Source organism: Lynx rufus, unplaced genomic scaffold (assembly GCF_022079265.1).
Source record: "Lynx rufus isolate CCGP_SWC_20201006 ecotype Redwood Valley unplaced genomic scaffold, mLynRuf1.p SCAF_14, whole genome shotgun sequence".
Taxonomy (NCBI): Eukaryota; Metazoa; Chordata; class Mammalia; order Carnivora; family Felidae; genus Lynx; species Lynx rufus.
In genome coordinates this window covers 59,733,343-59,748,388 of record NW_025814828.1, presented here as the reverse complement: position 1 = coordinate 59,748,388, position 15,046 = coordinate 59,733,343, and the positions used below count along the sequence as shown (strand labels likewise).

Here is a 15,046-nt window from a genome sequence, read left to right as displayed (position 1 = left end):
GAAAAGTTCCCAATAAAAGTAAAAACTCTGGAAACCTGAAACAAAAATAGAAGAATTTTTAAAAAGAAAATAAAAATACTCTAAGAAGCAAAGCCAAGAAACAAATCTCACTCCAACCTCAAATCCCACAACCAGGTTGTTCAGAACATACAACATGACTGACACTGCTAGTTTTGCCCACAAATTTCCTCAAAATTATTTTCTATTTTCTTTCATTTATCTAACCTTAATCACTATTATTATTCTCACTTTTCTACCTCTTTTCCTTCCTTTCCCATTAACCATGGCTGCTTCCTCTAAGGGACAATTTTAGAAAGCTCACCTTTCCAAATCTGTATTTTTTAGTTGCCTGAAACTCACCTTTAATTATATACAAGGCTGCAAACTAAAAATAAACACAGTAAAAATGGAAACAGTATGCTATCACAAAAAGGCCCTTTCCTGTTTCTCCATCATCAGAGTCATTCTCTATTTCCTAAGGCTTATCATCCAGTTGACCCTTTGACTCCACAGTCAACACTCACAGATCCTTCAAGATATGCTTCATCCTTTCTATGTCCACTGTTATTCCCATGTTTTTTAAGGTTTCATTACCTTCCCCCTTGGCTGCTAAAACAGTCACATAGCTCATGTCCCTGTCCAAAGCTTCTCCCTCCCCAGTGTCCATGTCTAGGTGCCAGATCAGCTTTTCTCAGACATCAACCTACAAGATCCACCCAGGTTCCCTAATGCTGGCCAAATACAGCCTTCCCTCTAGAATTTGTTTTCAAGGAACAATGTGAGCAGTTCTCCCATCCTCATTTCCATTGGCCACCTCCCTTAAATGCATTTCTAACTAGTTCTCAAAATGTATATTTCTTAATTCAGTCAAACTGACTAAATTATATAATTTCATCCAATATAATTTTGGGAAACTCCTCACCTCTGTGCCTTTAAAAGTAAACAACTTAAAATATCAAGACCTTGGGTATTTTAAAGAGTCGACCACACATATTTACTTGGCTGTGGGACTATAAATAATTTGACATTTATTGAATGTTTACTCTAGCAAAAGAACTGTGCTAGGCAAATTTTCATCACAGTAGTGCAAAGTCGGTATTAATAAACAATTTTATCCCTAAGAACTGTGAACATCAAGGTTAAATTATTTGTCCAAGTGCACAGAGCAGAATCGGAGTCCAAAGTTTATGTTAACAACATTTCCTATTCTTTTCCTTTGTATATTCCATCTCTCAACTTGACCGGAAGCCACACATAATCTTGCCACCCCTCTAAACACTGCCAAGACTTTCCCTTGCCATTGCTGCTATTTGCCTGCTGATGCTAGAAGCTTCATAAATGCAGGCTAATTTGGACACTTTTAAACAAAGTTGCTTCAGCCTGTAATTTCTTTAATGCCAGCACTTAGTCCCTAATTACTAAGACACAGTAGGTGCACTGACAAGAGTACAAAGTGACAGCTGACAACAAGGGAGAAGACAAAATATCTATAAAAAGCAGACACAGGAACTATTACATGACAGCAGACTGGGACCATGAGCCTCCCCTGGTACTCTCCCTGTGAATTCCTCTCCAACTAAACACTGACAGGGAAGAACAGAACAGCTGTCCACCCCTTTTCTCCACGACTATTTTCTCTTCAAAAGCGCCTGAATAAAAAGGGAGAGCATTTCTCCAGTCCCTTCAGTTTTCTGTTTACTCCATGATCACCTTTCTTTGTAAAGGTGCCTATATAAAAGACCAAGGCAATTTTCAGCACTCAGCAATTGTTAACAAATTTCAGGTGGTTTCCTAAGGCATCTTCTTAAAGCATTATCCTGTTTTTCAAACTACTTTTCAGCAGAGAACTCTTACTCCTTCTTCAAGGACAAGGTCTATTCTCTTATGCTCTTGCTGAACACCCAAGGAATGTGTGTAAGGAAATGCACAGCCACCCTCGAAGATGGTGGCATTATCCCTGTTTTATAGCTGATGCAACTAAGATTCCAGGTTTCCAAGGTCACACATATGGTAAGTTTTGTCTAACTTCATGTTCTTTCCAACAATATGAGGTCTTCTCAAAGAACTTTTATTTGCTATTATTTGAAGATATTAGATTCCACAGTCGCTCAGTGCTTTCTATAGCCCATCTTGTTAATCTTATTTACTATTCATAACAGTCCTAGAAGGCAGTTATTATTAAACTCAATTGACATGGTTCTGAGCATCAAAGAAGACTGCTAATTAGTTGAAAGTTACACAGGGTGTAAACTCATATCTTTTGCACTAAATTATGTGGTTTCCTCACAATTTAAGCTGCCTCCAGAACGTTAAAAATATCTCCAGCATAGCATATATCATCATTTTACTCTACAATTATTTATTAGAGTTGTCTTGCACAAGTTCTAGAGCATAAAATCCTCAGAAGGAGACACTGTATTATATCTAATATTTATATTTTTCATTTCCACTGTAATATATGAGATGGCTCACTACATGAAATTTATATGTGAACAAAGGACTCAGAGTCAGATTGGCCTCAAGCCTCAGTTCCAGCATTTCCATGAGGGCTTAGGGGAGTTATTGAACCACCTGGAGCTTCAAAGATTTTTTAAAATTAGGGTTCAATAATATCATCTACTTCAGAGTATTGGGAGGATTAAATGAGAAAATGCATGTGACGCATGTAGCATAGTATCTAGCACGGAGTATTCCCTCAATAAATATTAGTGGCTATTATTCTTCTTATCATAGAGGTCATTCACCTCAGGAACTACTTCTTTTAGCCCTATAGCTGTCTGCCCTATAAAGATTTCCAAGATGAGGCACAGTTGAGAATATCTCTCCCATGTTCCTGTTGCAAATTAATCCACACTACTACTAGGATGAACATGACTACTGCTGCTGCTAGTACTACAACTACTACTACACATATTTTAATGTCTATCCCCCATGCTGCAAGAATCATTCCCCTGGGCAGGAACCACCATATTCGATTTTGTAACCATCATCATCTAAAAATGCCTTAACATGCTTGCATAAATCCTTTTGCCTGAAATACCCTTTACTATCTTCTCTATCTGGAAAATCCCTTATCATTCTTCGGAAACAAAATTGTTACTTCCAATGATGAGGTGTCGATAACTGTCTCAGAAAAAGTTATAATGCTCAGAGCACTTTTTTCACACGTTGGCTGTAGTACTTACCAAACTACAGTATAATTTATTCATTCATCTACATGCCTGTCTCTCTAACTAGGCTGTAAACTTTTGTATGTCAAGAATCCTACTTTATTCATTGTTTTAGGTTCAGCCCAAGCAGAGCATAACATAGGGCAGATACTCAAGAACTATTTATCTGAATGTATTGCTGTTGAAAAAATAAAGCAAAATTACATAATGCATTTGTTAATTGGACTTTGAAATATTATCAAGCAAGCAGGCTTCAGGTCACCTTTTATGAATTGTTATGACTAATATACAGAAGGGAATTTTGAGAGGAATTGACACCTTCATGTGTTTGAAGGTTTAACAGGAAAGTACATATATGGACAGATATTTGGATTTAGAGCAAATAATATTTTTTCTTTCTGTCTTGAATTGCTTAGAAAGCATAACCATTTAAAAATTCAGTATAATCATAAATAATATTCCATGGGAGTAGATTTTAAAAACAGAGATTTAGATCATTTCCCCCTTGAGTAAAAGATTTACAGTATAGAAAGTAGACTGGAAATGGGAAACAAAGGGAAAGGAAAATGCAGAAAAAAAGATAAAGATGGGAAATGTGTATGGTTTGTATTTAAAAACTAAAATGGGAAATATATATAGGTCATCTTAAATTTGGACTGCAAAGTTTTCTAGCTTCTATCTAAGACTCTTCAGCCTGAAAATTTTCATAAGTACTAAATTTATACCAATGAAGACAATGCCCTATATTATTTTTCTTTGAGAAAATAATTCTCTATTTCCTTCTTCCATTTCTTGGTGATGTGGGTGCAAATAAAATGAAAATTTGAAATGTTAAGAAAACTTTAAAACATTATTTTTTGTCCCATCTCATAGTTATACATTGAAAAGTGATCAGTCTGACACAGTGAGTTAAAACAGTAAAAGGGAGGACATTTTGATCTTGAAATAAACATTCAGCAATTAAAATCTTCTACTAAATCAATATAGTCATGTTTTAGGAAAATGTCAATTTTACCTGCTGGCTTTATTCACATTAGGATTTTCAGCAACTATGAATGAAACTGCAGCTTTGCACACAGATATTTTGATTGTCCTTGCTACAGTCTGCACAGGGGCTGGCTGCATGACACTAATGCAAATGTACATGGATTCATTACAACTTATCACTTCTTTTCATTGGAAAGTAAAAATAATGGACAAAACTTTTAATAATTCACTCAAGCTTAGATATATAAAAACATGTAATGCTTAAATACACAATTAAGCCAATGTGAAAATGAGAACTTAAGGCTATAGATACATGGATTACATTTGACCTACTGAGTGACAACAGACTTTCAACCAGTGAGACTAATACACATTCACGGATTAATGCCTTGAATTATCAATGCAGTATTTGTTAACCAGTCTTTCTTGTTAAAGAAAAGTTAATTATATCTATAAAGTATTTCTCTCTCTGATCTTGGGATGCTCATTCTGATTTCAAGAAAACAAAACTAAACCTGAATAAAATATTATACCTAATTTAGAACATCAGCATCCTTTCAAATGCAGAGTTACTTAAACACATAGCCAAATAGGACTAATTTTGCCAAGTACAGTAGGAAAAAAATAGAACAAAATCAAGGCTATAGGGACAATTTTCATTGCCTAAAATTTTGAGGACCTGCTCCCATTTTCAGTAATGAAAACAAGGGCTATGAAGAAAACACTCAACAAAACTAAAATGCAACCTATGGAATGGGAGATATTTGCCAATGACATATCAGATAAATGGTTAGTATCCAAAATCTATAAAGAAGTTATCAAATGCAACACGCAAAAAGCCAATAACCCAGGGAAGAAATGGGCAGGACATGAATAGACACTTTTCCAAAGAAGACATCCAAATGACTAACAGATACATGAAAAGATGCTCAGTGTCGCTCATCATTGGGGAAATACAAATCAAGACCACAATGAGATACCACCTCACACCTGTCAGCATGGCTAAAATTAACAACTCAGGAAACAACAGATGTTGACGAGGATGAGGAGAAAGGAGAAAATGTTTGCACTGCTGGTGGGAATGCAAACTGGTGCAACCACTCTGGAAAACAATATGGAGGTTCCTCAAAAAATTCAAAACAGAACTACCCTACGACCCAGAAATTTAACTACTATTTATCCAAAGATATAAAAATGCTGATTCAAAGGGGCACATGCACCCTAATGTTTAGAGCAACACTATGAACAATAGACAAATTATGGAAAGAGCCCAAATGTCCATTGACTAATGCGTGGATAAGGAAGAAATGAAATATTGTTTGGAGATCAAAAATAACAACATCCTGCCATTTACAACAACATGGATGGAACGAAAGTATTATGCTAAGCAAAATTAAGTCACAATCAGAGAAAGACAAATACCATATGATTTCACTCATATGTGGAATTTAAGAAATAAAATAGATGAGAACATACAGGGAGGGAAGGAAAAATAAGATAAAAACAGAGAGGGAGGCAAACCATAAGAGACTCTGAAATACAGTGGACAAACTGAGGGTTGCTGGAGGGGAGGTGGGTGGGGGAATGGGCTAAATGGGTGATGGGCATTAAGGAGGGCACTTGTTGGGACGAGCACTGGGTATTGTATATACGTAATGAATCACTGGGTTCTACTCCTGAAACTAATACTACACTTTATGTTAATTGACTTGAATTTAAATAAATGAATTTTTTAAAAGTATCATATACTTTGTGAAATAATGCAGTGTAGAAAGAGTATATTTCAATAAAATCTTTCAGTATGTTAAAAAAATAAAGTTCCAGTTAATATACTATTAACTAACATAAATAAATAAATAAATAAATAAATAAATAAATAAAGGCTAAGCAAAGGTAAAGAGTTCAGCATTGATATACTCCATGCTAACAGAGAATATTGGTTTGGAGTTTTAAGGGATCATAAATCTCCCCAATTCTTGCATTTGTCTAGTTTTGTATTATGTAAGCTAATTTATTTTTAAAAAAAAATTTTTTTCAACGTTTATTTATTTTTGGGACAGAGAGAGACAGAGCATGAACGGGGGAGGGGCAGAGAGAGAGGGAGACACAGAATCGGAAACAGGCTCCAGGCTCTGAGCCATCAGCCCAGAGCCCGACGCAGGGCTCGAACTCCCGGACCGCGAGATCGTGACCTGGCTGAAGTCGGACGCTTAACCGACTGCGCCACCCAGGCGCCCCTGTAAGCTAATTTAAAAGAAATATGTATGCCCTGAACATTTCTCAACTGAGGAAGTTAGTCAGAAAACAACTTGAACTAAACACCCAATGGTTTTGTGAAGGGAACAAAACAAAATAGATGACATGTTTCCTACCCTCAGGAAGATAGAAACAGTTGAGGATACTAAAGATAGCATTTGAAAGTAACTGAAGAGCATTTAGAAAACAAAAGACACACCTTGATAAAATGCATATTAAGAAAATGAAAGGCTCCACTCAGGCATAGTTAGCTCTCCTCAGTATTCTCAAAGCTAGTATCAAGAATAATTAGAGGGGCGCCTGGGTGGCTCAGTCGGTTAAGCATCCGACTTCACCTGGGTCACGATCTCGACTTCACCTGGGTCACGATCTCGCGGTCCGTGAGTTTGAGCCCGGCGTCAGGCTCTGGGCTGATGGCTCAGAGCCTGGAGCCTGCTTCCGATTCTGTGTCTCCCTCTTTCCCTGCCCTTCCACCATTCATGCTCTCTCTCTCTGTCTCAAAAATAAATAAACGTTAAAAAATTAAAAAAAAAAAGAATAATTAGAAGTAGTAAACAAGATTGTGAAGGAAGTAAGTGCTATGATTAGTTGAGTGAGAGACATCAGGTATTTCATTTGGGGAAATGGTATGTGACAGGAACAGGAGCAGACCAACCAAAGATGGGCCATTTTGACTTGATGATTTTGAATTAAAAGCAATTAAAACTGAGCAGATTCAGGAAAAGCTCCCCCTTAATTGTCTAAATTTAATCGGAAAATAGAGCTCATACCAAGAAGAAAGCTATTAAGAGATTCCTCTTTACCTAAGAATCTTATATGCATAACTGAGAAAACTTTGTTTTCCAAACAACTCTCACCTTCTTGCCAATGGTCTTCCTCCCCTTTGCATCCCAGACACCTATCCCTCTGCTTAACTCAGGATATCATATAAGCCTCATGTTGCCTATCTTTGGAATTTCATGTCTGCATGGAATCCCTGTATGTATTAAACTAAATTTGATTTTTTTCTTGTTACTCTGTCTCACGTCAATTATTTTAATGCAGCTATAAGGACATCGAAGGGCAAAGAAAATTATTTGTCCCCGACATAACTCATATGCACAAGTGAACACAATCAGACTGGCACTGCTGAAGCAACAGCACAGTTCAAATATACTGAACACTGATTTTGAAAATGATGGGGATTATTGAACTAGTAGATAACAATGACAGATAGAAATAGAAACATGTGAGGAAATGTTAATTTTTATTGTGATAATCCATAGTGCTATTGGCACTTTTCATGTAAAACAAATATTATAATTTTCTAAAGTTCATACAATAGGCATACATTTAAATGTTTTACACAAACTAATATTTATGAAAACCTGAACTTCTAAATTAAGAGTTAAAAGAGAAGGATCAATAATATTCAGCTAAAAGCTGCAAGATTGAATGAATCTTGAAACTTTCAGCAATATCTGTTTACTAAAGATGGAGGCATCTTCTCTTCCATATCAGACATTTACTTTAAAAGTGAGAATTTGGAAATATTACATTCTACTTTTATTTTGAAAGTATACAACTTGGAAATATTATATTCCTGTCATTGATTTATCTTTAGCCTATGTCTTCTACTCACAATAGTTAAAGCCAATTCCTGAGTCTTTTTCAAATCCTGAGTCTTTTTCTTCTTTTTTTATTTGCCATTAACCTTAGTCTTCTCCATTCTCAAGGGTAACTTTTATTACATTAGGCATATGTAGTTTTATAACAGACATCGACAGAAAGAGAATTCTATAAATTATAATACAGGGTTCACTTTTTTCCTGAGAAAACCAAACCAACTGATACTTATACTAACATTTCATACATTTACTACATGGTGCTTAGAATTAAGGAATTCAATATTCAAAAATGAAGAAAAAACACATAGCCAAATTTAAGCCACAAAGTATGAATAGTACTAAAACAAGCCATCAGAAGATCTATATTCAAAATCAGACTCGTAATTCCTAACTTTATAACCTTAATTAGATACACTTCTGGCCCACAGTTTCTTTTTCTACAAAATAAGACTGCTATGCTAAGTGTTAGCCAGATCACAGATTCTACAGGGAAGCTGAACAGGTGGTAATGGTGTCAAAGATATTGACCCTGTTCTCTGCAAACAAATGACAAAGAATTGACAAAATCCCTGAACTAAAAAATATCTGCTGCTATAATAAGCAGACATTATTGATACTGACAAAAATGATCACAAGAACTGGCATATATAGCATGTAGTAGGCACAATTTCAAACACTTTACATATATTAACTTGAGTGTCACAATAAACCTAAGGGGTAGATACTATACTTATCTCCATTTTACAGATGAAGAGATTGAGATATTAGGTATCTTACACAAAGTCATACCAATTATAAAGTGGTAGAAGTGAGTTTTAAACCTAAGGAGTCTGGCTCCAGATCCTCTCTCTTAATTCTATTTCTGCAACCAACCCAGCCCTATTTGTTAGTGGGCCTTTAACTTTTTATCATGACCTCTTGCTAATAAGCATACAAGTAAAAATAAAGCAAGTGAAATTCACCAATTTTTATTCCAACATAAAGGGCTAGTTTAGCAGAGAAATGCAGGATAATCAACATTTCATTTTTATCATCAAAGCCAATGATAAGTTTGGCTTCACTCAACAACAATAACAAATATTACTAATATTAAAGGAATCCAGTTTTTCAAACTGAGGGTGATTAATGTGTCTTCCATGAACTCATTATTAGTGATTAGCATTTCTTTCCTTATGGAAGGAATCATTAAAATGGGTTACTTCTCCCTAATACAATTGCCCTTTATTCCGCATATCAAAAAACCTACTCAGTACATTATGGCAGATAATAGGAGCAAAATAGATTTTAGGTTTTTTCCTCTCCTTTTGTGATAAATAATAGTCAGTTCACACATTCTAAACAGAAATGCCACAGAAGTTAAAGGCTAATATATATTAATTACTATCTTTACTGAGGTACCGCATAGAAACTTCTTCAGAGTATAACTATCTTTATGGATTGGCAAAATACACAACAGAAATCACAATAACTAGAAGCTATGGATGTCCTTTGAGGAAAAAACATGTGCTTCCCCTGTAAGTGCTGTCATTTAACTATGTATATAGCATCCCACAATTTAGTCTGATAAAAACTAAGTCTGACTTAGTGGACAATGACATTTATAATAAGAGGATGAATTACACAAATGATAGTTGGTTTCCTACCTTAGACATATTAGCAATAAATTCACCATCTTACCTTTAATGTTTATGCTATCTATTGAAATAGCTTTTCAAAGCAGGAATATTAAAGCATGACATTTAATATAATCAAAATGATCACAATCATCAGATGAAATGAGTAAATCTATCAAAGCATATATGACATTGAAGACTGTTAAGAAAATGGAGATGATATCAAGGTGGGGATATGAATACAGCATTACTTACAGGAAGGGTAATGATGTATCAAGGTCTTCTGAAGACCCGTGAAACTCACAAACTCTCAGGAAATGAAGAATAGCTGTGTTCAGAGCTTTGAGACTCTGAGACACATCTATAATCATTAGTAACCAAAAGGGTCTCATGACTGCTATACTTCATGCAAACTTTAATAGGACTAAATATTTCAGTGAAAATTTTGTGGGGTAAATAAAAACAAGGTACAGGAGGATACTGGAGGGTATACATTAATTTGCTAAATGTGATTCATATACCTAAATTAAAAGGTCGTTTATACCATGGGATAACAGGTATAGGGGAATACAATATGAAAAATATAACCTAGACTTTTCTCATACACTGAGGCCAAAGAATTCTGAGGGGATAATTTCACAATACTTACATAAGTTCTAGGTATCACAACCATAGCACCTCTGAGGTTATTGTAGGGGCCAAGGGCAGGTGGCCCAAAGATGGACCACTTTTGCATGAAGATTATTTTCAGTTACAAGCAATCAAAACCCAGTAGATTCTGAAAAAACTCTTTATCATCCCCCTAAACTGCCTAACTGTATGAGAAAGAGAGCTATTAACAAAGATTCCTCTTTACCTAAGAAACTTATCTGCATAGCAGGGCAACTTTGTTTTTCAAATATCTCCTCTCACTTTCTTGTTAATGGTCTTCCTCCCCTTTTCATCCAGACACCTACCCCTCTTTAGCTCAGGATATCAAATAAGCCTCTTGTTGCCTGACTATCTTTGGAATTCTGCTTCTGATTAGATTCCCTATATGTATGAAATTAGATTTGATTTTCTTTTATTTATCTGTATCATGTCAAGTTGATTCTTAGTGCAGCTAGAAGACCTTGGCAGGCAAAGGAAATTCCTCCTCTCCAACAATGCCTAAGTTTAAAATATTTCTCCACATGCAGTTGACCCTTGAATAGTGCAGGGATTATGGGTGCCCACCCTTCCCCCCTGCACAACCAAAATCTATGTACAACAACTGACTTCCCAAAACCATAACTAATAGACTACTGTTGGCCAGAAAGAAGCCTTACTGATAAAATAGTCAACACAAACAATAGCCAAAGTATGGAAAGAACCCAAATGTCCATCAATGGATGAATAGATAAAGAAGATGTGGTATACATACACAATGGAGTATTACTTGGCAATCAAAAAGAATAAAATCTTACCATTTGCAGCTATGTGGATGGAACTACAGGGTATTATGCTAAGCAAAATTAGTCAGAGAAAGACAAATATCATATGACTTCACTCATATGAGGACTTTAAGACACAGATGAACATAAAGCAAGGGAAGCAAAAACAATATAAAAACATGGAGGGGGACAAAACATAAGAGACTCTTAAATATGGAGAACAGAGGGTTACTGGAGGGTTTGTAGGAGGGGGGATGGGCTAAATGGTTAAGGGGCATTAGGAATCTACTCTTAAAATCATTGTTGCACCATATGCTAATTAATTTTGATGTAAATTTAAAAAATAAAATTTAAAAACAAACAATAAACATTAATACGTGCAAAGGACTGAGAAAATGCATGTTCCCTGCCATTATGGAATCAGAATGACAACTCCAAATAAAGAATTATCTGTCTCCAGGTATGCTGTTTCGAAGGGACACATGCACCCCCATGTTTATAGCAGCACTATCAACAATAGCCAAAGTATGGAAAGAGCCCAAATGTCCATCGGTGGATGAATGGATAAAGAAGATGTATATATATATATATATATATATATATATATATATATATATACACACACACACACACACACACACACACACACACACACACACAATGGAGTATTACTTGGCAATCAAAAAGAATGAATGAAATCTTGCCATTTGCAACTATGTGAATGGAACTGGAGGGTATTATGCTAAGTGAAATTAGTCAGAGAAAAGACAAAAATCATATGACTTCATTCATATGAGGACTTTAAGAGACAAAACAGATGAACATAAGGGAAGGGAAACAAAAATAATATAAAAACAGGGAGGGGGACAAAACAGAAGAGACTCATAAATATGGAGAATAAACTGAGGATTACTGGAGGGGTTGTGGGAGGGGGGATGGGCTAAATGGGTAAGGGGCACTAAGGAATCTACTCCTGAAATCATTGTTGCACTATATGCTAACTAATTTGGATGTAATTTTAAAAAATAAAAAAAAAGAATTATCTGTCTCTAAAATATATATATATATGATATATATATTTATATTATATTTATATATATAAATTTATATATATAAATAAATTTATATAAATATATATATTTCTTTCTACTCATAGGTTGATATTATACTGCTTTAATTTTAAAGGATTATAATATGCCTTAATATCTTATAGGGTAACCTCTTCTCCTTTGCTCTTCCTTTATCAGGATTTTTCTGGATGTTTTTTCTTCCTTCTTCCAAATTAACTTTATAATTAAGATGTCTGGCTGTAGAAAATGAGTTTATTGATATTTTTGTTAGGGATACAATAAATTTATGAACTCATAAAAATAGTCAACACATATTTTGTATAAGTATTATATACTGCACTTTTACAATAAAGTGAGTTAGAGAAAAGAAAATGTTATTAAATAAATCATAAGGGGGGCGCCTGGGTGGCGCAGTCGGTTAAGCGTCCGACTTCAGCCAGGTCACGATCTCGCGGTCCGTGAGTTCGAGCCCCGCGTCAGGCTCTGGGCTGATGGCTCGGAGCCTGGAGCCTGTTTCCGATTCTGTGTCTCCCTCTCTCTCTGCCCCTCCCCCCGTTCATGCTCTGTCTCTCTCTGTCCCAAAAATAAATAAAAAACGTTGAAAAAAAAATTTAAAAAAATAAATAAATAAATCATAAGGAAAAGAAAATACATTTACAGTACTGTAGTGTAAGCAATTTGCACTAAGTGAATCTACACAGTTCAAACCTGTGTTGTTCAAGGGTAAACTGTACTATATCAACAGGAATGGAGTAGTCATATTGTTCAAGGGTAAACAGCCACACTTACATCAGACAAACTAGATTTTAAAATGATGACTCTAACAAGAGATGAATAAAGGCATTATATCATAATTAAGGGGTCTATCCATCAAGAAGACCTAATTGTAAGTATTTATGCTCCCAATGTGAAACTCCAAATATATGTCAGTTAATCACAAACATAAGCAAACTTACTGATAATAATACTGTAATTGTAGGTGACTTTAATAATCCACTTACAATAGACAGATCATCTAAGCAGAAAATCAATAGGGAAACAACAGCTCTGAATGACACATTGGACTAGATGGACTTAATAGATATATTCAGAATTTTTCATCCTAAAATAGCAGGATACCCATTCTTCTTGACTACACATGGAACATTCTGTTTCTGTCCTGTTGATATAGTACAGTTTACCCACATCACACCCCAAAATCTTTCTTTTGTCTTTAGCTGAAGATGGTATTTAAGGTGGTGGCCTGGGCCAAGGGGGATATCTCCCCAGGTAAGGTGAGGTATACATGTTAATAAAACTGTTTAATTTTCTCCTATTAATCTTTTTTTTTCAAAAAATTTTTAAAGTTTATTTTTGAAGGAGAGACAGAGTGCAAGTGGGGGAGGTACAAAGACAGAGGGAGACACAGAGTCTGAAGCAGACTCCAGGCTCTGAGCTGTGGTCACAGAACCCAATGCAGGCCTCAAACTCACAGACCACAAGACCATGACATGAGTGGAAGTTGGATGCTTAAATGATTAACCCACCCAGGCACCCCTCCTATTAATCTTTTATTAAAGGGGTCTCAGGCAAAAACCTAGAAGGGTAGAGGAAAAATTATTTTTCCTCCCCTATACTATTTATCCAGTACATGTCAATATTAGGCCTTTAGAACAATAGTTATTATAAACATCTACTTAAAGATGACAAAGGTGAAAAAAAGAAAGTGTTGCCACATAACAACAGAAACTCTTGTTTAGGTGACAGGTAAAAAATTTGTTTAAAAAATATACTGCATGTCTAGATGATAGGCAAGTTTTAGATAAGAAAATAAGACAATGTTCCAGCTTTTCTTTATTGGCTTTGTTTTGTGACTTTACAGTTTGGAGTATGACTTTGTAAATCAAATTGTGGATATCTAAGTTCAGTACTGAATATCAAAAATACATTAAGGTCAACATAACTACCAATGATCTTGAAATATCCACACAATTATGTCTTATCCAAATGCAAAGCATATATACATAGTCATTGAGAATGATAATAATTATAGCAATTTAAACTAAAGATCTATTAAAGATCTATTAAATAAGAATTGTGACTATGACCACTAAATTTTTTTACCTAACACACACTCTAAGGAAATATTTAATGAACACGTGGTTGTTACTAAGAAAGACAGAAAAATATGGCCTTATCAATTAGACAATTTCTTTAAAAATGTGACAGTATTGTCAGTGAGAATTCAGCCATCTAGTCAACTTATGTCAATATTTTACTGACAAAAATGCCCTAATAGAATCCTTGACCTTCAATAGAGTTTAAATGTATCAAGCACAGATCATTAATGATTTTTCAAAAATCACACAATAGCAATTTTGACATTTTACAAGGTCATTTTTCAGAAGCATAAATGGATAAAGGCTTCATTCTGTAAATTTGCTAACATAACTTTTATTAAATTGTATAAAATTAAAATTAATAAGGTCAATCATATTTCATATTTTCTTTACTAGCATTAAAAACTATATGACAAAAATAATTTAAATCAAAAATGGTCATTTCTACATTTCTGACCATCATACTCCACTGTGAATGAAGTCATGAGCATGTAACTTAAGATGAAATCTTAGAAATCTAGAGAACAAGTACAATAGAAACAATTAAATTAACAATCTGTGGTTTTAAACAGCTTTTCTCCTTTTCTGAGGCGAATTACTTATATAGGACTATCTGCTTTAAGTTTGGATTTTATAAGGATGCCCAACTTTTACAATTTTTTTCACTAACTAAAATCCTAGACTCAGAAAACATACTATTCAGTTATTAACTGTTTTAACCAATATAAGAACATATTCAAATGATCTTTACAGAAAGCTAAGCCAGCATATTTCATTCATCAATTTTCTCACTTGCAAACTGTGAGGTATATGTTTATAGCTATAATGAATT

At 34.7% G+C, this 15,046-nt stretch overlaps 1 protein-coding gene across 2 annotated transcripts in view; it reads right to left on the bottom strand.

Moving 5' to 3' along the window:
* The window catches only part of DIAPH2 (diaphanous related formin 2), a 1,004,420-nt gene that overhangs the window by 683,815 nt on the left and 305,559 nt on the right, over positions 1 to 15,046 (bottom strand). The gene's annotated exons all lie outside the window — the stretch shown is intronic.